The 22734-nt window shown below is 37.8% G+C and overlaps 1 long non-coding RNA gene across 1 annotated transcript; it reads left to right on the top strand.

The window, feature by feature from the left end:
* Positions 1 to 18811: 18811 nt before the first annotated feature.
* On the top strand, positions 18812 to 19893 carry LOC147892572 (uncharacterized). The gene is made up of 2 exons (XR_015542379.1): positions 18812 to 19090; positions 19303 to 19893. It is a non-coding gene; the product is annotated as an uncharacterized LOC147892572 (long non-coding RNA).
* The last annotated feature ends 2841 nt before the right edge of the window (positions 19894 to 22734 follow it).

The following is a 22734-nucleotide window of genomic DNA, read 5'->3' as shown; positions in this document are numbered from 1 at the left end:
AAACCTAGGGTCGTCATGACCGAGGATGCTATCCTCCACGTGTCACGGTGCAATGAGTCAGAATCTACAAGGTGCTAATGGAATCTTGTGGAGATTTTGTGATGGACAACATTTCGTCAGTGTGTCCCATGAGTTGGCTGGCACTGCGTGTTTGCAGATGGAGGAGCCATGAGAGGTCACCTTTGTTTGATGTGATGTAGGCAGTGCAGCTAGGGATGGACGTGGGAAGACAGAGCTTCTTATGTGTGTGCTAGAGAGGTGGTCTCTATTGGAGCATGCCTTCATTGTTTTAGATGGGCTGACTCCTATGGATGAGTTGTACAAGATGATGTGGGAGCTTATTTTGCAGCAGTTATAGATCGGAGCAGAAGGTGGATCTTACAGACATGAACATAGGTTCTGGTTGTTGAGGCTTTGGCATCTAGGGCATCATTGCAGGTTGATCTAGGTTGAGGATATTGTTTGGAGGTGATGTAGTTGGTGGACTCAGAGCTCCGTGGGCTACAGCTGTGAGGTTATTGAGGACGACTACTTCGAACGACAATATAGCCTTCCTGAGCACACATGGTACTCAGACATTGCATGCTAGGAACTTCTCAATGTTCTTCGTCGTTTATTCTGTATAGAAAACCTTTTCTTCAAACCAATGAAAAAACTGGTGTGACAAAGTCTCTCTTCCACTTGGGTTTGCATGTGCAAAGCCCAAACCAAGGGCAGAAGAATACATGTCAAAGATGCACTTCTGGACACAAACATATAAAAATTGTTGCAATCCAATAGAGGATATCAAGATTTCACTCATCTATGAGCATCGGTGGACTACAATACCATTTGAAGAAGAACCTATTTGTAATGTTGTGCCAGCTTGGCCCGCCTACCTTTTTCATAATGCTATTGGTAGTAGAGAAGTTGTGGTGACCATCACTGATGGACTAACTTAAAAACTGAGCAAAACATCACAAGAAGAGAAACACACCAATGCCAAAATTGATACCCGTGATCTTATTCGTTCAAACCCATTAACAACAGCTTAATACTATGTCCACAAGTTCCAAGCTTTAAAGAACTTACTAAAAAAGAAGTTAGCATTTTGGGTAGTCACTGATTTCTTCTACGTGATTGAATTCCAAAGTAGAGGAAGCCAACATAATCATGGGCTTTTGTGGATTAATGATGTACCTACACTCGGAGTTGCAACGAACAATGACATTGAGACTTTTGTAGACAAGTACATCTCAACAGACATGTCATTATTCCCACTAGAGCAAACCAAAATCCAAATGCACAAGCATCGCAAGACATGCTTCAAGGAAAAAGGAAAATGTAGATTTGGCTTTCCTTGAATGCCAATTTTGAGCACATGCATATTATCACTTGTCACAAGTGACTCCAAAATGAGCATCCTCAAGAACAACATGAAACATTTAAAGTCAACTCTCTTGGAAGAATGCAGACTCTTGTTGGACCATGTAGGTTTCTTGCGTGTACACCTATCTGAGGAAGAGTACATGGTCACTTTGCAAGCATCTATTTCACAACCAACATTATTCCTAAGAAGAAGCCCCAAAGACATATTCACAAACAATTTCAACCCTACTTTGTCAAAGCTATGGTTTGCAAACATGGACATTCAATTCATCCTAAAAATCTGCATGGAACTACTTCATATTGCACGTCATACATCACAAAAATATACGAGGAAACATCAGAGGAAGTCAAGGAAGCTTTTACACAAAGCATAGCTTCAAATGCCACTACTGCAAATGAATGCATTAAAAGAGTTGGCAATGCAATATTGAATACACAACACATAAGTTCACAACAAGTAGTATACTTGACATTATCTTTGCCTCTCACAAATTCAACAAGGCAATTCCAATACATCAATATGAACAACGTTGAGAACCGCACCTTGCTGTTGAAATGAAGAGAAAATTTGGAATGGCTGAATCCAAAGAGCACAGACATCTTCTTCGATGACATAACTGCAAAGTACTTGAAACATGACACTTCTCCACGCAATTTCTTGGCTAGCTTTGCTAGTGATTACACAACTCTTGAAACAAAACCCAGCATATGGAAGAAACCTTTAAAAATCCAATATAACAACTATAATGAATCCAAGAACCTTGAAAACTACTATAGAGAGTTGTGCATTCTCTTCCTTCTGATCCACGGCAATGAGCCAAGTCTCCACTATGGTGCCCCAACATGGCACGATATATATACAACAAAAAAAAACACATCATAGACATATACAAGAACAAATTTAACAAACTCATCCCTAAAAGCCAAGCATCTTCATCAACTACAACTGTTGCTTCCACAAGTACTAGAGATACTGTAGAATTTGCCAATGTTGATATAAGTATGACCTTGGACTTGATATGCCAAACCAAAGTAGACCAAATCAATTCCACAATACATCATTGCTAACATATAGACTTGAACCAAACTACGAATATTACATTACTCTGAGAAAGATCAACCCCAAAGAACGTCTACTTCTAGATGACATCATGCTCAAGAAAAGAGTTAAACAAGAGAAATGGTTTCATGTTTTCTTACAGGCAATGCTAGCACAAGCAAAACATTTACATTGTGTGCTATTGTACAAGCACTTCTAAGACATTATTCACACAAAGAAAGTTCCAATGTGGACCTCCCAAAAGTTCTTCTAGCGTACACTGGCAAAGCAGCATTTAACATTTTAGGCACAACAATTCACTTAGACTTGCATTTACCACTCATGGCAGGCCACTACACAAGCCTATGCAAAAAAACTACATGAGTTATCACAATTATATAAGGACCTTGAACTAGTTGTGTTCACAACGAAGTGTCTTTGATCAGGCATTGGTTGCAGCAGACATGCACCTACAGGAGATCAAGCACAACCACTTGTAATCGTTTGGGGGCATAGATGTCCTCCTATGTGGGGATTTGTGCCAAGCAAGACCAACCAAAGACTCAGGCTTTTTACGCGAACAGCTCCACAACAACATCAACAATGACATCGTACTGGCAAAACAATGTCTTCCAATATGACTACAAAGCCCAATGTGACAAACATATTCCCAATACCTTCTCATACTAAACAAAATACGAAATGGGGTGCACATACCACAAGATATTTCATACTTGAATGAGAACTTCATGAGGAAACCGCTGGACAACAAATCAATTCCCCATTGTTCTACACCAACACTATAAAAGATATTCACAACAAAGAAGTTTTTGACTTGCTACAAGGCAATGAACATGTTCTTAAGGTAGTAGACAAGAAACACAAAACATGCAACAAAAACATAACCATACCAAACAACCCCAAAGACACAGCCGGCTTGCATAATACCTTGCACTTGAAAAAAGAAATGATAGTTGAACTTGCTTAGGAAACTTATACATACTAGATGGCCTTGTGAATGGTGTAAACGAAATTTTCAAGGGCACAAACCTAGAAACAAAACCATCCTACATTTCAATCCTCTTTGCTAGTTCCAATACTGGAAAGCAAACACTTCATGAGAATGCACATCTTTACAAGGACGAACCATCCCTCATCAACAAGGCACATGGGCTTGCATACACGACTCTTTCACGTGTCCGCAACCCAAGGAATCTTTACCTGATCAACAAATTGGAAGAAAAACACATCAAAGTTGACATCAACGTGCTCAAAGAAATTGATCTATTAAAAAGATAACAACAATGGATCCCAAAGCAAGTAAACTTCAGCTTTCATGATAAGAACCACAACACTCTCCAATCACTGAACACACGGTCGCTAAAGTCTCAAATGCAAGACATACTTAATGACAATAGTCTCCTAAGTGCAACAATCTTGTGCCTTCAAGAGCTGCACAACAACACTATCCTTGCCAGGATTCACTTCCTTGGAAAGAGCATCAAGAGTGGGCATAGCAACTTGCTACACAAACGCCATGCAGCTAAGGGAGGGAAAATAGATCAAAAATAGAGGGTGCGAGTGCCTGATGGCAAAATTCACCCACAACTCTAGAGACAAATTCACTATCATCAACGTATACAAGGCTCCCCAAGCACCAACAACAACACTCATTGTTGTGTTGGTACACTACTACAAAACATGGAGCATGACACACCCACGTCTATCTTGTGCCTTCAAGAGCTGCACAACAACACTATCCTTGCTAGGATTCACTTCCTTGGAAAGAGCATTAGGAGTGGGCATAGCAACTTGCTACACAGACGCCATGCAGTTAAGGGAGGAAAAATACATTAACGATAGAGGGTGGGAGTGCATGATGGCAAAATTCACCCACAGCTCTAGAGACAAATTCACTATCCTCAACATATACAAGGCTCCCCAAGCACCAACAACACCACTCATTATTGTGTTGATACACTACTACAAAACATGGAGCATGACACACCCCCATCTATCATAGGGGACTTCAACATAAACTACAGCACCTCAAACTCAAGCATTAAACAACTACAAGAATTCATGAAAAATTACAACATGACATGATTGATTCATGACCCAACCACTATACATGGATGTACTCTTGACCATATTTGGATAAACAACCCTTAACACCACAACCTCTTTGGAACTAACTACATTTATTGGTCAAACCATTCCCTTGTCTCCCTCTTGTCTCACTGCACAACATTACATCTCCCAATAGGACATGCCTTTTGAATGTAATTCACCTTGTTATTAATAGAAAAAATATTATATACAAACATGGTCTCCAATATGAAGGCATAGTAGTGGGGGACCCATGCTTTGCTAATGGCACAATGTGATTATACCTGGTGGCAAGTGGAGTTCATGACTAGAATCTTGATCAATTTGCTTATTAGTCACTTAAGTGTTTGAACACTTGTTCGCTTCAAATAAAGCCTCCTTTGAACTTATGCCGATGAAACTGCTAAGCATTTGAACCTCTATGCTCAGTTACAATCTTGCACTGATCGACTGCCATTCGATTCCTTTGGTAATTGGTTGCCTCAAATCGTCCATGCCACTTCTTCCCTTGTTTCTTGTTTTTTGTTTTAACCTCATTTTTGGGAGCTTTCTAAAGGTGACACATATAAAGAGAGAGCGTCGAGTTCTAGAGAGATAGAGCCTCAATTATATTTAGATTTATACTAGTAGGGGACCTACACGTTGCTACGAACTACATGATTGTACCTGGCAGAAAGTGGAGTTCCTTGCAAAGTGTAAAATGAAGGAGTATTCTTAGATTATAGATTTTGTGGCAGAGTAGAGCATTACTATTGGCTTGTTAGCTTAACGGTTGAGTGAAGAAAGAGGTCATGGATTCCAAGGTGTGTGTAGCGATTCAAATTTTGGTGGATAGTACACAACCACATGGCAGGTACAAGTAGTTGCCTTGCCAAGCAACTTGCAATTTCTTTGTTTTTGAGCTTTTTTAAATGGACACATGTAGAGAGAGAGAGAGAGAGAGTGTGTGTGTGTGTGTGTGTCGAGTTCCAGAGGGAGAATAATGTCAATTATATACATTATAGATACCTACTCTCCACTTGTTATGTACTAGTACTACTACTATACTACTCTTCACTTCTTATGTACTAATACTATGACTATACTACTTTCTTGTGGCCTTAATGGACTATGGATTCATAGTGGCTTTTGGTGATGGCCCTTTTCCATGAGTGTTTTGGTCAAGCAACCCTATTCAAAGTGGTTTAGACTACCTTAATGTATTTTACTTTCACTTGCTTTTTTGTTTCCCAATTTACTCATGTAGTCTTTCCCTTTTGCATGTTATTGCAAGATTTTATTTTGCTGTCGATTTTTATCACTTTACAATATTGTAATACAGTGACTTAGTGATTGTGCCACCTTGTTTTACAAATGAATGTGTATAGTTTGGCTCTCCTCAAACTATCAATAGTATGCATTAAGGTTGTGGAAACACAAGATTTTCCTAACTTATAATGTTGAATGGCAGCCTACTCCATGATTTCTGAGGCAAAAAGATTTTCTTTCAATTGCTTTTGTGATGATAGCATGTATGATGAGTGTTTGTAGATTGGTTGTACCATAGTTCTATGCATGATAAAATATAGTTTGGCTCCCCTCAAGCTGTTAATAGCATGCATTAAGGTCGTAGAAATACAATAGACTATCTCAATCAAGCAAACCCAGAAAGAAATCAAGCAGGGTAAGAGTACATTGGCATCTCCTATGTGGATTGATGTGCTGCAGAGTTGAAACGTGCTATGATTTGGTTTCTAAAAAGCTAACATCCTGGGAGTGATGGCATACAAAATCATCATCATGTAGAATATTTTAGCAGCTTGAGATTAGGTAGTTTTATGACTTTTTTTTTCATTGGACTAAATGTAGCATCTATCACTATCTCTATAGAAATTATTCACCAAGTGTCTGAATGTTCAAAGCTTCTCAAGGTTGATTGAAGATTCACATATACAATAGATTTGTGCATTTCCAAGTGACAATATTTATAAGGACTTGGAAATATAGATATCCCAATGGTTTGCAACATGATACTAATCTAGCCATTTGCTTCTGCATATTTATGGAACCTATTACAACATCATTTTGTAGACCTCTATGCATTTTCACAAAGCTTTTCATATTACTATTTCTAAATATATTCTTGGTTTTTTATTATAACATTAGTTTTACATGGCATCTTTCATGAGCTAGTGAAAATGCTACTTAACCCAAGAGAGGGCGTGGATGACCAAAACAAGAAAAATAGCATAGTCAAGCTATGGTTTCTAAAATTAAAGTGTAAAAGGTTCACAGTTGCAATAGGTATCTCTAATATCAATTAAAGGATCCTACCTAAGGTGGATGAGCTTTTGAAAAAAGAATGCATTGTGGGATTACGTGTATTGAGCGAGGAGGTACAATATTCCACATGCTTTTACAAATGGTTTGCTGTATTAAAGCCAAAATATACAATTTAATGTCATGAAGGTAATAACACAATACCTAGGTGGGCATAACTAGCATCATATTAGAGGGTTAGTGATGTGCAGAGGACTTAAGTAGAAAAACATGCACACATTTCATGGTATGATTGGATATGGCATGAAGGATTTACACAAAGAACACTTGAAAGTAGCTATGGAAATCTACTAGCATTATGGTATAGATGAAATTAAGAACAAAGTATACTTTGCTTTACACAAAAAAATGTTTTTGACCATACATATATGTTTTGGAAATTCCAAATTAAGAATATATTGGGTGCTAGTTTTGCAAAGTGTCTTTAAAAAACCTCAAACAAGGGAATATTATCTAGTTGCATCATGGGTTACACCACATCAAGGTAGAGGTATGGAAGTTGAGGAGTTGGAGCTCTATGGCATTCCATATGCAATTCGATACTTGTGACTCTAAATGAGGTTAGAAATGTCTTCTTTGCATATGTGTGCTCTACACATATCAAAGGCTCACAAAACCAAAAAATAACAATTTAATACTGATGATTCCATGATAGGAGGTGTATCTCTGAATTTCTAATGGCAGACATGATGAGTATTCCTTTTCATGTTGAGTTTGGCATTGGCAAACAAAGTGTTATAGGAGAAAGAACACTCGACAAAGGGTTAGTTAATAAGTCCATGATGATGATGAGCTAATGATGATATTCTTGTAATCCTAGATGTTTATATTCCATTAAAAATAAAAAAGGCATACACATTGATTAATACAATGATTATTGAAAAATGTTTCATTTGTTATGTTTTCATACAATGTGAAACAATTTTTTTTGTTGCACGTGAATTTCCTTTATCTCTCTATAATGACAAACCATGCTTGATTTTGAGTTATATATGTTAGGTCACGATTTTTGAAATATCTAGGACCCATTTTATGGACCTAATTATTACTTAAGAGGGGCTTCTCGTAGCCTACTCCTCTTCAAATCATTTTTTATCTTACTTTGGGGAGACTAGTACATTTGGATGAAGTTCCCTTAGGTTATTTGTGGGCCAATAGTTGAGGTGATGATGTTCTTTTTTTTTTTTTTTTTGAAAAATCCTCACGTGCAAGTTTCTCCTTTTTCATTGTAGTGCTTTGAATAACCCTTGAGAAGTCTTAAGGCTTTAAAGCATTCAATAATATCCTACTCAGCTCTTGTCAACTATGGATGACAAATAATAGATCAACATCCAAATCCCATCATTAGCCACCTTCTCACGGTATCCTCCTCAACAATGGTGAATCTTCCTCCACATCCTTTTGCAATCTCTGGCAAGGTACATGAGCTAATGGGGCCCTTCTAGCTCCTGAACTGTGGTGGATCGTTTAGTGACAACCACATGAGTTGATGGAACCCTCCCAATTCCTACATGGAGATGGATCCTCTAGTGCTTGGACCCATCATTTGCCCCCTGGATGGTCCTTTCATGATAAAGTTGCCTCAATTTGTAGTCAACAAGCACCCTTTGTGATGCAATTGTAGTCAGAATAATGATAGAGTCGCCTTAATTGTAGTCAACAATCACCCTTTGTGATGCAACCCTGACACCAAATGTGGTATCAAACCACCTGAATTGTTGCTCTATAGACCAACTACCCACATAGACCTTCTCTTCACATTTCACACTGCATTGCTAGCCCCTCCATCCACAACTCCTTTTGTACATGATTGATACTGCTAAGACCATGCTTAGATGCAATTATAGCTCTATGATGTTTCTTCTCACCACTGCTCCATTATTTCTTTTGGTTGTCATAGCATCTTCTTCATGATTCTCAAGCCACCACACCATCCAACACCACTCTCTTCACAAATCTTGACCCTAAGGCTTACTTGACACATGAAGCCCTAGGTCACATTACCCACCAAGACTCATGGCAATACCATGTAGAATACCACATTAGTAGCCCACAAGCACAATAGCACCTACTACCACCTCTTAGTAGCTTACTAAGACACATGTAGCCTAGTTAATAGCATATATCGCCTAGTGACACGGTGACATCTCACACATTTACATCACATACTGTGCTTACTAGGTACCACCTAGGTACAATTTCCCTCATAAGCACACCTTGCATTGCTACATATGAGCACATGTACCATGTCATATCTTTCACATTTTTCTTTTATTTTACTCTTAGGCTTAAAATTTTTTAATATTTTCCCAAATAGACCAAATGTAGTTAGGGTAGTTGAGCTCATAGGTTAGTTCAATGATTAACACCACAAAAGCCTTATTATACAAACCAATTTGGACATCTAGTCATCAATACTATATGGTTGTTGTGGCAATGTGGTTCCCAAAGTAGCTTGCTTTTCAAACCTTTAAAAGTCTAATTTAGGACCTCGTATCTTGATCATTTTGGCATCACAGTTTTGAGTCCATATAAAACATGATTTTACATAGTAAAAGTATATATTATCCATGTCCTTTTAAGGTATATATATTATCCATGTCCTTTTATAGTATATATATTTTCCATTTCCTTTTAAGTAGTTTTTTCCATTTTTTAGGTTTCATTATTCATGTGAATTAGTGCATCTATTGACATGCTATTGTAAGAATCTATCGGCATGCTATTTTTAACCCATTGGCACAACACTATATTCACCATAATTGGTCATATCTTTATTAGATTTGGTCAAATTTTAACGCAACCTTCATTGACATTCAAAATATCAAATTCCTCCCTTGTAAAGCCATTTGATTATTTCTGTAATACTTTGCAAAAGTATGAATCTTGTTTTTAAAAAATAATCTCTCTCTTGTAACAGAATTTTGCACTATTTTTAGCAAATATTGCTATGTCTTGATCCAATTTTATTAGTTCTTAGTTCTATCTTATCTAGCGTGTTTTATACAATGACAATAAATAATATCTAATACTCACAATCTTGCAATCATCATTATGTATCAACTCATTCAACATGGAAAAATGACATGATGATATAATATTTTCTAAACAAAGTACCAAATTGGATGATAACAAGTATGAAAATTGGAATTCAAACTTGCAAACATCTTCCTACTAAATAAATTTTGGAATATTGTTGTAGATATAGATAGAATGTCATAACTTCCTACAACAAACTCAAAAACATCCTTAATAGGACATAGGGATGAAATACCTCAATAAATAATGAAATTCAATGTCAAGGACACCATGATACTTATCATTTGAGAAAATATTCAGCAATGCATGCATGGAAAGCATTTTGCATCAAATGGTCAGGTATGAGAAATTCGTGTAGCCATGGTCACTAGAGATGCTCCACTGACCTTTGAACCCATGGTTGAAATCCTTATGCAAGGAGCAAGTAATGAATATAATTTACGTAGGAGCAATAACCAAGCCAATGGTAACTACTCATAAAGTCTTAGTAGACATTCTCATAATTTTCAAGCACCATCATTTTCCTTGAATTAGCATCATGGTCCTTCCAATTAGGATAGGGATAAATCCAACAAGAGGAATAGTCCAATGAAACTATATCTATTGGAATACTATTTGGGAATCCAAATGCATGAAAAGGTAGGGAGGCTTTGCAAGCGGATAGTACAATAACCCAACATTAAATCAAAGATAATCAACTTTGCAAGAAAGAAAATTAATGTCAACGTCAATATAAAAAAGTCCATCATCAAGTCCTTATTTCTTTCTACCCAAATGCTAGAAATCCAAAAAACTTGGGAAATGATGAACCTATTTGGTGGCTTGATTTTGGAGCAAGAAATCATATGTCTCGATGTTTGTGAATTATGTTCCATGGAAAAGCAACACCATCAGGCTTTTCCCATTTCATGGTTTAAGAGCACTGATATACTCTAGATTATACATTCATATGTTTGGGCTATAATTAAACAATGCCCTATATTTTATCATTTTTGTTTATGATTACTCTAGAAAGACATGAAGGGTCTAAGCACAGTACAGTGACTCAAATAATACTATTTTTGGCCAGGTACTAAATGTACTATTTTGGAACTAATTGAACTTCAAGTTGTGAGTACTCTGATTTTTTTCACATCATGCTAGAGCACTTTTTAGGTTTTTCTATGTTGGATGCAATGCTTTATAAAATAAAATTCTTGAATTTTTTTTTCACATAGTACTTTAGTACTCTTGATTTTTTATACTATTTGGCCAAATAATAGGTACACCCTAGTGTGCTTAGAATTTGATCTATTTTCCCAAGCAAGAACTAGATGATGCAATAAGTGTAATTGTAGAGGGCATGAAAGAAAACTAGAAAACACCTAAATATCCTTTTGATATCGTAATGGATGAGAGTATAAGTTAGAAGAACGCAATGAGTTATGTAGATATCATGGAATAAAAAGATAGTTCACATAAGATATGCTCGTTCTTTTTTTTTCCTTAGGAGGCTATGCTTTATAGGTGGTGCAATGGAAGATTTTACAAGACATTCTATAGTACATCATTCTTTGCCTTGAAGCAATTTGTCAACATCTGGGTAAATAGCATATATGCTCTAATAGTACAAAACGTAGATACAACATTTTATGATCCAAATACTTGAAGCTTTCTTATTCAAAAAAATTATTCATGCTTCTAGAATTTCTCTTGAGTTTGTGTGTTTCCCTGTACAAATTCTTGCACATGCTCATTTATTTCCTTCAAAAGTTGAGCATGACATTATATAAAATTCAACAACTCCTTGGTAAGCCTACAACATAAAGTTTTTTGTAGTATTAAAATAATATTATTGAACTAAAAGCTTTTTTCAACCGTTTGAGATGAACTAGATTGCATGTGCTATTATGTGACTCTAGAACACTTGTTTGAGTTTACAAGCAACCCTCAGAAGAATAACTTTCCAATTTATTGGATCCCCTTGTTGAACCTGTATAATTTTTAAGATCCTTATAGCATAAGGATAAGTAACAAACAAATGAAAGACATACTCTTGGCGGCCTTGATGTCTTTGGCATTTGCTATCACTCACTGTTGCCAATATTTTCCCCTCTAGAGTAATGCCAAACAACTCTGTACATGCTGAACCAAAGCACTCTGGTCTTTGGTATTTCCTTATGCCAAATCTTAGGAAACCTATTTCTCTAGTAGTGGCTAACTTCCCGCTAGTTTCTATCTTACATGTAAAAATATGGCACAAAAATTTTTTGGATCATGCCCTAGATAGAAATGGAAGTTGGGATGGCAAAAAATGAGAGGTTCCTAAGTGTGAATTCTTCTTTCCATTGAATGCTACTAAACCATAAGTCCAATCTCCTGCTCACCATAAGAATGTGCTCTTATTGGTGTGAGCCCAAACTTTCTCCTTCTCTCAAGACAAAATTTCCACCTGAGTTCATCTCTTATCTCGAGCTACCTCAACCTTGTAGAGTTTTTTTGGGATGTAATAAAATCATCGTCCCTATGGTCATTGACCTTGAAAATAGTTGAGATCCATATGGATTCATTACTCATAAATTCCCCTTTATTAGAGAAAATGACTTGACATTTCATTGCCTAAAGGAAGTCAAAAGGGATCTCCAAAGCAAGATGCCCTTAGTCCTACAAGATTTAGGGTTACAGAAGCCTAAGAATAAGGATTAGTTTCTCTAATTAGAAGGGGTTTAGGATCTCTCAATGGTCTAACATGAATAAAGAAAGGCATTTATGACTCAAGGTACTAACAACTTAAAGGCTAATTCTTGAATATCCAAAACCCCCAACCCTCCTTTAGAATTTGTCTTCATATAAAAGGACCTCTTAGCTAGGGATATACTTTTCCTACTAGTGCCCCTCCCCATACAAAAGAACTACATTTTCTACTAAATTTCTCTAGCCCTTCAAAAAGAGTGGGGCACAAGGATGAGTAAATAAAGATGGCTACTAGATAGGTGAAATGACTTATGATAGGCTCCTCCCATCTAGATTTTCTTGTAATTCTCTACATTTATCTGACTTTTTTTTGAACCAGTATAGGAATCAATCCCACCTATCTTTCATAGAAACATCAAATCCCATTGGAATCCCTAATAGTATGAACATAATTCCCTTTGGAAGTTTGAAACACCCTATTTGATCCAAAACTTTGTGATCTTTTGACAAGAGGGTATGGTAAGCCATTTTTCCTATCGATAATTGACTTTGAAGTAGTACAAAAGGTGTTTAAATAGGCCAAAGTCCTTGATATTTCTTGAGAAGTGTTCCTCGGGCTCAACTTTGTCATAAGCAAACCACTGATTGAAAATCTATTTTCTAGAAAGAAAATTAAGGCTCTTGATCTTTCCATGTTCCACTTATTGATGGATGAGCTAATAAAGAGAGCCAACTGCTATAGCAAGCTACTTGTTAACTAGTTCTTAACTAGAATGAAGTTCAATGCCCTTGATCTTTCTTTCTTCCACTTGCTAGTGGATGAGATGGCCTATTAGAGTCAGCTACTATAGTAAGAAGAAGAGGGATTGTTTTGTAGCCTTGTCTAATGGAATCTTTTACCTAGAATGATGGACTCATATCCCCATTGACACAAACCTTTGTTATAGCAAACCTTCTCCCATGTGATCTTCTTCCATTGATCACCCTCTCTCCTCATTTCTAACATACTATCAGAGCACTAGGCACTCTTTTCTCTTCCTTTTCTTCTTGTCATTTTTGTAGCTCTACCTTTTTAGCTAGTTGATTGTTCCTCAATATTGTTGTTTCTCTTTTTATGTCATTATTGTTCCTTTGCTAACTAATCAACTTGCTATTGGGCATTTATCTAATGGTCATTAGATCTTGTTGCTACTGCTCATCATGATTAGTTCTCAAGGGGTGTTGCTTCTGTTATTGGTTATCTAATACTCAATGTCAATCTTCCTTCTCCTATGTTTCCCATGCTACCAATTTCTAGGCAAAAGCCACCTAGAACCACCCCCATCCTAGTGTCCTTTTTATTCTAAAAGACATTTTCTAGCTACTTGAGATGTGTTATAGAAGAATATGCCACTCAGCTAGAGGTTCGGGTTGTTAGAAGTGTTTCCAGAGGCCTTTGTTGGAGTATCTATTGGCGCTAGAGATGGTTAATCATAGTGTTTTATTATTGAAGGGAGAAAATGGTTCTTTTCTTCATGGATGGTTGCTAGGCACATGTCACCATCTTCTCTGTGTCACTGCTTTTTTTTAAAACTAACATTGACCTTTTACAAGCAATTGGATTTTTTGAGGTTCTTTTATCTCTAACTTTAGGCGACATATTGGTCAGCCTGAAGCTCTTTATTTTTGAAGGCTCTGAGCCCCGGGGATTCTATGGGAAATAAGGCAAGTTGGAGTAAGATTTCCCTCTACAGCTATCTACATGACTACCTGCTTACAAGACAAAGAGAAAACAATTGATCTATTGGCCAAGGCCTCATACCGAGAAACCCAAATTCTATGTAAAGTTGCGTATCTAATAACATCCTAGAGAATAGATTTGTCTTTCCCAAGGTTGGCTCCAAAGATAGCAGCACCCTTGGAAATGAGATTCAAGGTGGGAGATCAATCTCCATCCCACAAACTTTGCAAAGAAACTAGAATACTGACATTGGTGGGGAGAAACAATCAATCCCCATCCTATCAAGAACAACAAATAAAAACCCATACAACTTGCTTTATAAGAAGCTAGAGCATGCCTGACAGACCTACAAGTAAAGAACCTGCCTATCCCTTTCCAATGTGTTGATGAGAATGGCGGAATCCCTCCAATATCATAGCTGAGCCAATTGATAAAAGGGGGAACAAGACACTTTATGCCCTTCTAGAAGACTGCTCTGATGGGCAAAGGAAGAAGGGGGGAAACAATGAACATCGTGCAAAGTAGAGGGATCTATTACGCTTGCCTAGAACAAAACACTCTGACACACCATCTCAACCACATTCAAGTCTAGAGATGAAGAAGATTGGCCTACTCAAAGAGTGACAATGACCAAGAGGACCAAGAGTAATGTCTGAGGATGAAGATGAAGTAGTTCAATGCAAAAGGGTGTTGACCAAGAGGACCAAGGGCTTGTCCAAATAGGAAAGAGAAATAGGTCAACTAGCAAAATGGCACTTTGGTAACCCTTCAAAAGGGGAGCTATTTTTGTGCCGTTTTATTGGCTAATTTTTTCCCTTTTATTCCTTAGGGTATAATGGCCCAATCGATGTTTATTGGCAAGATGTTTTGAGTATCGAAAACATTCATTCATAATGTCTTGATAGTCAAGAGTGTATTGCCATGCATTATGAGAGGATATCCAATTGGGAAAGTGCATATGATGTAAAGGAAGATGAGTGTGCTCACACTTATATTTTTCTTAATCTAGATAATAGATTTGTGCATAATTTTGGCAAGGTCTAAATGGAAAATAATTTGTGGGATTATGAACTCACTACTCGAGTACAAATTTGTTGTGACTCTATTAACACTTGTATCCTCATTCTTTATGAGTATCTTTTATATGACATGCCTATGTATATTTTTCTCTATATTTATAAAGGAGTAGACATTGCCTTGACTTAAAGTAAGACAAGTGAGAACCCTACTAAATCCACCATCATCAAATGAATGGCCTCATTTCCATATAGAGGAGGTGTTGCTATCCTCATGTCATTGAGTTGGAGGAGGTACGGCATGCAAAAAGCACCAAGAAAGTTTGTGCAAGCTCGATTATATCTATGTGCATATCACTTGAGCAAGGGTGGCAACCTTGTGTTGGCAACTGTGTGAGAATGGAGCAAGAGGTCAAGCAAGTTCATAGAGTCAATCTTCTTTTACCAATACACTAGCCTACCTATCTAGTAGGATGTTAAATTAATACCAGGTCTTCTAGTAAATCCAAAACCTTGTAATAATTCTATCGATAAAGGCTTCTCGTATTTTCATATCACCTAATATAGTGCAATACTCCTTTGCCATTTTTTATTGAGGAGGGGTGTTGAGATTTTACCATCACAATGATTGGAGGGTTGTATCTCAGATAGGACCTGGATAGGCTTGTGGAGACTTGGTTGCCTATACATAAGTGGAACCTATGTGTATTGTGTGGAGAACCTAGGAGCCTTATAATAAGGCTGATGATCGATATACAATTGATATATTGATCCTTATCCTCTTGTGTGATGTCTCTTTCATCTCCTCCTTCTCTCGCATGAGCTCCTTCCGTTGAGCACTCACTGCTCTCATTTCTGACACGCACATGCCTCCCAAATGTTAATGATGGATTATGAAAGACATCTACCTTTGATGAACAATTCTATTCTTGAAGAATCCAAGTGTCCATTCTTTTTTGGATTCTCAATACTAGTACTTTTGCCAAAATTTTGTAGCAATAGTTAGCATGGTAAGAGGTCTTTAGTTTCTAAGCTCCTCTTATTTGCCCTCTTTGTGGAATTTGTTATGCCTCCATTTATGTGAAAAGGAAATTTTTGGTCAGAGACACTTTCCTACCAAAGGAGTAGAGGTAGGGACTTGCAAGATCCAATAGGAAGTCCATGCTCTCAAGGAGTCTTTGCATCATCATGACCTTTGCTAGATCTTTTAGATCCTTAATAGTCAAAGGGGATTCAAGGTATAAATTATCAAAATTTATTTCAACCCTTGCTCTTGCCTACTCACTTTTCTCATCAGAGCTACTTTAATTTTGAAAATGTTGTAGGACTACTCCCTTTGTCTGTCAACTATATTTAGTCTTTGTATAAGCGTTGAATCTATAACGTTCACTTCTTGAAGGACAAGAAAAGTTGGGCAAAGATAGTTAGCTCTTAGCCAACAAGGAATTTCCTACCCCATTGAGGGATCAAAAGTCCATCTCTGCTTAAGGGATCAATAATTCCATCTCCCCTTGAGGGATCAAAAAGTTCATTTCCCCTTGAGGGATCAATTTCTTAGTGTTTAAGAGTTAACTCTCAACCAATAAGAAACTTATAGCCCCCTTGAGGGATCAATTTCTTAGTGTTTAAGAGTTAACTCTCAACCAATAAGAAACTTATAGCCCCCTAGAGGGATCAATTTCTTAGTATTTAAGAGTTAACTCTCAACCAATAAGAAATTTATAGCCCCCTGGAGGGATCAACAGTCAATTAGAGTAAGATAAGAGATCAATTTACATACTTCCCCCATCTCTGCCTTGGGCACTGGGCTTCCCAATAGTTGACCATCCTTAATCTTAGGCAGTCTCCTCTTATTTTGTATTATTGCTTATGCTTTTGACTAGATTGAAAAGTCTTTCTCCCCCAAGTTCATAGAAATCTACTCCTTATTAGGATGGATTTGCAAATATAAAGAATGGAGTAGTAATCATGAAGTCATCTAGAGACATACTATACAAAAAGAACATTCTCGATCCATATTGGGTCGAAGCATGTAAATTGGAGTTTGCCTAATAATTGAAAGTTTGAAAAAAAACTACCAAGCTCATAATTGGTATACCAAAAGCTCCACCTCCAATTTCAAAAGAGAATTTTGTGAGAAAAAATAACAAAAAAGATGTACTTATGAAATTAGCTTTGCATTCATGACCAAAGTAATAGAAATACAAGAACTGACATCTTCAAGGAGGTCATTTAGGGAGGCAATCCAAGTTCTAGAATGGCAATGTGCAATGGATGAAGAGTACAATGCTCAAATCAAGAATAAACATGAACTTTCATTTATTTATATGAAGAGTATTTTAACTTTTTTCTTTTTAGTTTGGCTCCTATCATAAATAGCACAGACTCTACTTCAAAAAGCATCTTTGTAATGCACCCTCCTCTACTTATCAAATGCAATCTAAGATGGGGTATTAGCAATGGTGTAAAGTGCACCTTCTATAATCGGATAAGAGACAAATCCTAACCCTAAACGGTGAATTTGTATATATTCATCTTCTTTTTCATCAGAATGTATTGCATACTTAGTTTGTGTCTACACTCTTCTCCTCTCAACCTCTCCTATTTTCTTAGCAAGATTAGAGAAAAGAGGCATAGAGCCTCATTTGACTACTTGGAATTAGGGGGCAACCACAAGTTAATAAACACTATTCCAACTAAAAAATATGCCTTGTTCTAGATAGTAGAGTTTGTAGTAGTAGAGATACATGAATCGGAAAGGATTTGCACCCATGTATGGTAATTCAAAGCCATTGCACCCACCCATGGAATTAAGAAGGCTTTGCACAAGCTACACAAACATAAACAACACCTTTATAAAGTAATGCAACCTCTAAACCACAAACATTGGCCTCACTAGATGAGGTAGTGCCCCACAAGCTAGTAAGAATATCACATGTGGATGCAATATCACCAGCAAAAGGGTGGTTACAAGCTAAGGGTGTCCCACTTTGATTAGTTTCCTAGACTATCTAGAGGGAAAACATGCATTTCTGGGTAATAAATGGCTAATCTCACCTAGTTTTCTAAGGAATATCATTTTGTAGTCTTCCAATGAAACTTCGTATATGTATTTGTGCACACAAAAATACCATCTGAGTGAAGATTTGAGATATTCTATAAGCTCTCATTTCCCTATGTAAAGTCCGAGTGTATAGGACATGCCCCAAATTTAAAGAGGTAGACATTGTGATATTAAAGAAATGAAATCCCTCTTATTATATGTTATATGGCCATCTCAATGGAATATTCCTCAGAGAGTGCAGAGCTTATTCCAATATATTCATTTGTTTTGATTTTTTGAAGTAAAAAATAAACTAAGAAAAGATGAAAAAAATATTCCAAAGCATTAAATCTATAATCCAATGGTTAGGTCTTTGTTGAGGGTTAACGAGGCACCTAGGCTAAGTGTTAAGCTAAGTAAGTTAGTGAGTCATTCGTGATGTGCATTGCACGTATGTTTCATGAAAGATGATCATTACTTCTATTCCAAGAACAGTTCAACTTTGATCCGACAGTAATCTTCCTTGAGTCTGTTGTAGTCTGATGTTCTATCCTTGTATCTCGAATTCAGAAATTCTTGTTGTTGCAGGTCTGATTTGGCCTGTAACACATTTTGGAGATCCTGCAAACAATTGGGCGCAAGGATTTCATCCTGAGAAGTTGTTGTTGTGAGACAAATCCAACAACGAAAGATGAGAAAGTCCCCCAACGCAGCCGTCAAGCGACCCTGCAATCCGTTCGATGTCAAATTCAGATCTCTCACTCGTAATCACCTTCCATACCTCACCGACAGAACCTGGATTTGTTGCCTGCGTGCGTAGGAATCAGGACTTCGCAAGGCAGATTAGAGCACAGCAAAAGAGGCCTTTCCACCTCCGCCATAGCCAGCAGATCTCGAGCTCTCAGTCCAATCTATAGCAATTGGCCTCTGTGCGGGATGAAGGAAGCTGAGTACTGAGCAGATTCTCGATTTTCAGGTGGGAGATCGCAGTACCTTCCTCTCCGCTTTTTCTGTCCGACTATGGATGAAAGAGGGACTTCTAACCAGGAACCTGACCAGACGAAAAGGAGCTATGGCGAATTTTGGTACCAATACTCGGCCAGGGATTTCGTTGTTTCTTCTACTCTTGATCGCATCCCCATTCCCTATAGCTGCGGATCGCGATGAAGTTCTTTCCTAGGCCGTCCTCGAGCTCACGGATTCCACCTTTGATGCTGCTATTGCTAAGCACGCTTCACATCCACCTCTTGTAGATAGGCTGGTCCTTCTTGGCGCCCATAATGTTGATCACAACAATTCAAAGCGGCTAGACCACAAGAAGGGTTGAAACGATCGTATATCCAGAGTCGCGCTTGCAGTACTACTTCCAAAATTCGGTAGCCTAGGATCTCTCTTGCTGAATTCATTGTTCAACCACTTGGGAGGGTCTATATAGAACTTTGTCGTCGTTCGTCTGCTGCTAGTGCGCTACCTTGCTCTGTGGCGTGCATGAACTCACGCGGCCGGATGTATTGACTACCAGCTGCGCCCTCGCCAGGATGTGGAAACCGGTGGCAGAACTTCCGAGCTTCTCCAAGGTTGGTGTGGAGAAGCAACTCTCCAAGCGGCGACAACAGCAGCTGAGGAGGGTGTCCTCATGGGTGCTCAGCTGAAATTCACCATCGAGAAAGAAGCGACACTGCTCTTTTTGCAAGAATTCCTTTTGAGATCGATTGCTCTGATACGCTCGAGTGACGAATCTCTCTTCCTATTTCACAAAACGAGTAACTTTGGGCAATTGCTCTTCCATCACTCAATTCATGTCTTGAGTCTCATGTTTTGTGCTTTTCCTGCTGATAATTCTCTTCTGCACGTCAAGGAATTTGAATTGCAAACGTATTGCAACTGCTAGACTGTATAAATCATGGCCTATGCAATGAAATGACAAAAGATGATTTTCCATCCATGGAACGCATAAACGCCTTTAATAGACACATAAATGCCAATAAAGGAGCTAAAAGTTGTTGTATTGAAAGCTGTGAGAAGAGCCACAAAGTTCTATTTTTTGGGGATGATTCAAAGTGCAAGCTTGAAGGAATTCAGACTTCCAAACATCAAATACAGTCCTATTTTGACAATCCGACCATGGTCTGACTGTGCAGTCCAACAAAAGTCTGACCATTGTTGTCTTTATTATGATCTGTTCTTTGAAATCCAACTTGACAACATGATTCTACATTGTACCAGCTTTCAATATATGTTTTTGGACTCTAAAATGGAGATGATTTGCTTGGTGGATTGAGGTCCGACGTGAGTAAAATTGTTGGAGGACAGTTCGACATAGTTTTAAATGCAAAATTCAAAGTCTGAACGAACTGAAGCATGTATTTGCGATACATTTATTTCAATATTTTCTGATTTACATCAACAACAAGTTTCTAATTTTCATCATCATGGCAAAGTTCAAGCACAAAAAGTGTCAGGATGCATTGTTTGTTGTCTGCAAATTCTTATCACAAAGAAAAGGATTGTTATCTAAATTTGTGTAAGTATTGCAAGCAACATGGTCATATTGTCCATCCCTTTTGGATGACAAGTTTTATGAGATCTTTCCAGCAATTTGTGAGACAAAGTATGATCGGAACGCCATAAAGTTATTAGATAAACTTTTCAAATATTTAGCTTTACTTTAGAAGGCAAAAGCTTGGCATACAAAATTCCACAGAGGCAATTGGAGATCTAATCAGCATATTAATGACATCTCTGAGCCTCAACAAAGAGTTCAGATTCTATAGTCTGAATTTGGGCATGAAGCAGACAGTGATTCCAATTTCGATTCCGATTCCGATTTTGATTCCAACTCTATTTCAAAGATGATGGTAAGATATGCAACGATAATTCAGTGATTTTTGTTCATAAACAAATGGAATCGAACATTCAGTTCAAACAGTCATACAGTAGTTCGATAGCAGTCAGAAAGGAGTCGTACAGCAAGCAGCCCGTTTGGAGTCAGACAACAAGCAGCCCAAACAGTTGGATAGTAATTGGACCAATTGGAAAGAAGTTCTTCAAAGTTTGAAAGCATGGAAGGTGTGTATGAAGACTATCCAATGCCTATATGTTCTAGTTTTCTTCATCGACAAATGGAGCAACAAGAGAATGATCTATCAAATGATGATAAAGAGCAGAAAGATGATTACTTTCCAATAGAAGATGATGAAGAGTCATTTGCTAACTATGCATGCTATAAATTTGCACCATCATTTGCAATTGATGTCATGTGGAAGTAAGAAAAGGTTAATCCAAATGCATTCTTTGAGCCTCACTACAGAAGCCCTTACAATAAGGAGGGTTTGGGGTACATTCTTAATCTGATTCAAGTCAATGATTCTAAACTATGTCAAAGCAATGAAGTCAAAGTTTTTTTTAATCTTTATTTCAAGATTGTAACTTTTGATGAGGATTATGAAGATCTTGATGACTATCCCTTAAGCTCAAGTCGAAGGATAAGATTAGATAGAGAGTCGAGCAATGGCATGGTTTAAGTTTGGGGTGGAATGCTAGAGTTCTTGTGCTAAAGCATGTCTTGTCAACCACGACTAGATATTTGACTTCTCTCTAGATGTTTAAGGAAAGTCACTAGCGGGAGATAGAAAGGCTTTTGAAGGTGATAGACGCATATGGCATTATGTTCCTTGGGAGGCAATGAAGGCCTCCAAGTCTTGTGGAGGCCTGGGTATTCTAGATGTTTGTAAGAGGAACATTTCCTTGATCCGTAAGAAGTTGCCAGGCCTGTTTGAATGCCAAGCACCCTAGGTGGAATATACCACATGGTTCATCCATGAGCATAGAGGAGTTTGTCATAGTACGATAGGTCATGTTTCTGGTTTCCTTTAAACATTGTGGGCTCGACCTGGTTAGTGGTCTGGGTTTGATACTGTGGAAAGGGATACCAGGGCTGCAAGGTGATGTTAGCCTGCATGAGAATCTGTGGGAGCGGAGTTGTTCTTTGAATGGATTGAGCTTCCTTGTGCTAAAAGTGTGCAGGGGAATTTCTCCTGGCTGCAGCTTTGCGATTTAAGGAGAGCTAGCTTTTGATTGTACCGTATATCAAAGACCGTTTTAAGTTGAATGATAGGAAAGTTACACTGATTGCAGAGGTCCTGCATAAGGTGGCCCTCGAAGTACATTTGCCTCCACAAACTAGAGGGTGAATCAATGGAATATTGAGAAGACTCGTCTTCGCAAGATCACGGCAAGAGTAGTGTACAGGAAGCTAACGGAGAGTCAGTTGCTCTTTGCATCCCTCAATGTGAAATGGAAGCTGAGATGTACGTCCGAATGGTGGAAGGCTCGGATAAGAGACATCACTCGTAGGGCAACTTTCCTGCTTTGGAAGATTCTGCAGATGTGGCTCCCTCTAAGGGGC

This window comes from Dipteris shenzhenensis, chromosome 16 (assembly GCF_047967505.1).
Source record: "Dipteris shenzhenensis isolate YYH24624 ecotype China chromosome 16, Dip_SZ_1.0, whole genome shotgun sequence".
Taxonomy (NCBI): Eukaryota; Viridiplantae; Streptophyta; class Polypodiopsida; order Gleicheniales; family Dipteridaceae; genus Dipteris; species Dipteris shenzhenensis.
Note: the sequence above shows the minus strand (reverse complement) of the source record. Positions and strands in the feature narration are given on the sequence as shown.